Source organism: Schistocerca serialis, chromosome 2 (assembly GCF_023864345.2).
Source record: "Schistocerca serialis cubense isolate TAMUIC-IGC-003099 chromosome 2, iqSchSeri2.2, whole genome shotgun sequence".
NCBI classification, from domain to species: domain Eukaryota; kingdom Metazoa; phylum Arthropoda; class Insecta; order Orthoptera; family Acrididae; genus Schistocerca; species Schistocerca serialis.
In genome coordinates, this window is record NC_064639.1 from 812,248,465 (window position 1) to 812,251,182 (window position 2,718).

The 2,718-nt window shown below is 46.4% G+C and overlaps 1 non-coding gene across 1 annotated transcript; it reads left to right on the forward strand.

Moving 5' to 3' along the window:
- The first annotated feature begins 2,192 nt into the window (after positions 1–2,192).
- Positions 2,193–2,267, forward strand: Trnat-ugu (transfer RNA threonine (anticodon UGU)). Its single transcript has one exon. It is a non-coding gene; the product is annotated as a tRNA-Thr (tRNA).
- Positions 2,268–2,718: the final 451 nt, after the last annotated feature.

Here is a 2,718-nt window from a genome sequence, read left to right on the forward strand (position 1 = left end):
CGTTTACCAATTGCGGAAAAGGTCGATATCGTGTTGATGTATGGATATTGTGATCAAAATGTCCAACGGGCGTGTGCTATGTATGCTGCTCAGTATCCTGGACGACATCATCCAGGTATCCCGACAGTTCACCGGATAGCTACGCTATTTAAGGAAACAGGAAGTGTTGAGGCACATGTGAAACGTCAACCACGACCAGCAACGAATGATGATACCCAAGTAGGTGTTTTAGCTGCTGCCGCGGCTAATCCGCACGTCAGTAGCAGACAAATTGCATGAGAATCGGGAATCTCAAAAACGTCGATGTTGAGAGGAATGTCGTTACACGTATAGCCACATGCATTGAGGATGACGGACATCATTTTGAACATTTATTGCATTAATGTGGTATTTACAGGCAATCACGCTGTAACAGCATGCGTTCTCAGAAATGATAAATCACAAAGGTACATGTATCACATTGGAATAACCGTGATAAAATGTTCAAATGTACCTACGTTCTGTATTCTAATTTGAAACACCTATCTGTTACCACCTGATCGCCTAAAATTGTGAGCCATATGTTTGTGACTTTTACAGCGCCATGCACCACAAACCGAAAAAAGTGGTCCAACTAAAACATTCATATTTCTTTACGTACTACACGAGTATGTAATAAAAAAGGGGGATTCCTATCTAAAAAAAACGCAGTTGATATCCGTTTGACCTATGGCAGCGCCGTCTAGAGGGCCAACCATAGCGCCATCTGGTTTCCCCCTTCAAGCTAGACAAGTTTCGTTCTTTGTAGTTTTTTCGTTTGACGCTTATTTCGTGAGATATTTGGCCCGGTCACGATCAATGGACCACCCTGTATATTTTTAATACTCTACATGAAAAAAAGAAAGTGAAGCACTCAAAATGGGAGGAGGAAATGACACTTTATGGTTTGAAAGGTTATATGATGTTATTTTCATCATTACATAATCGATTCAAATTTACAAAGAACGTATCAGTTTCACGTTTCACCCTTCTGGCCTGGCTACGTGCACCGATTTGGTTGGAAAGGCTGTCATGAGACTGTTGTATCCTCTCCAAAGGCAGTATGCCCGTGTTGTCACTGGTATAGAGGACGTTCGAGGTGGTCCCACGCATGTTCTATCGGAGAGGGACGTGGAGAACTTCCTGGCCGTGGGAGTACCTCTGCATCACTGAGACAGTTCATTGAGGCAGGTGCTATGTGTGGACGAACATTGTCCTGCTGAAAACTGGCACCACAACATTGTAGCCTGAGAAGTCTGTGGCGTACTGTTGTGCCGTCAGAGTTCTGTCAGTCACTGTCACTCTTGTCCAAAGGTCATCTTCGATGGGTCCCCACACTAAAACACCAGGAATAACTCCGCTGTGCCTCTCCAAAACATTCGAAGAATGGGACCTCTGCCCAAGACGCCGACGACTGTCATCTGGCGTAATGCAGAAACGTGATTCACCACAGTGTGCAATGTGACCTCGAACATCGTCAGTTCATTCATTCAAGTCACGGCACAAGTCCAAACGCAGCCGTGTTTGTTATGCTGGCAACAGCAGCCTACGCATGGGACGGTAATTCCCCAGTCAGACTGATGCTATTTTCTAACCAATGTTGAGGAATGACACAGAATGTTGCAGGGATTCAGTTAATGCTTCTGCAGATGTAAAGAGGACAGTATATGGTTCGTGCACAGCGCGACGATTCTCCTTTGTCGAAATTAGAATTATATTAATACCGTCAACTGCGCACGGGCGTTTATATAAATCGACGGGGACATGTGAAAATGTGTGTCCCGAGTGGGACTCTAACCCGGGATCTCCTGCTTACAAGGCAGACGCTCTATCCATCTGAGCCACCGAGGGCACAGATGATAGTGCAACTGTAGGAGGGACTATCTCGCGCACGCCTCCCGCGAGACTCACATCCTCACCTTGTATGTCCACACACTACATTCGTAGTGTCCCACCCCAACACACTCATTACTCGTGGAAGACATTCTTCCAAGTCCCGTAAGAGTTCGTGGAATATGTGTGCATCCGCACGGAAGAAGAAGGTCATGGCCGGTATCGCCTGAACTATATACGTATCTGAATATGGTGTCTGTTCTTTCGGACATACAAGGTGAGAATGTGAGTCTCGCGGGAGGCGTGCTCGAGATAGTCCCTGCAGTCGCACTATCATCTGTGCCCTCGGTGGCTCAGATGGACAGAACGTCTGCCATGTAAGCAGGAGATCCCGGGTTCGAGTCCCGGTCGGGGCACACATTTTCACCTGTCCCCTTTGACCTATATCAACGCCCGTGCGCAGCTGATGGTATTAATATACTTCTAATTTCGTTCTAGACGGCTGCAGGTCATCAATGGTGTCTGTTCTTTCGGACATCTCCGAAAGAACAGACACCATATCCATATACGTATATTCTCCTTTGTGGTGGTGAGTCGTGGTCGAAAGGAACCTTGATGACCAGTGTGCCTGGCCTCACGTTCCCATGCAACTCAATATCATGGCTCTGTCACAAATGAATGTCCCACCAATGTGGCCAGTGCACGACTCGACCAACCACACCAATGGAGACCCACAATGAGACCCTTTCCAGCTCTGTGAGGTACTAATAAGACTATTACGCAGTTTCTACGTGTCCATCAGTGATCATCCAACATTTGACATTGTTCGCTTACCATATATTATATCCTACCTGTCTGGTAACAACA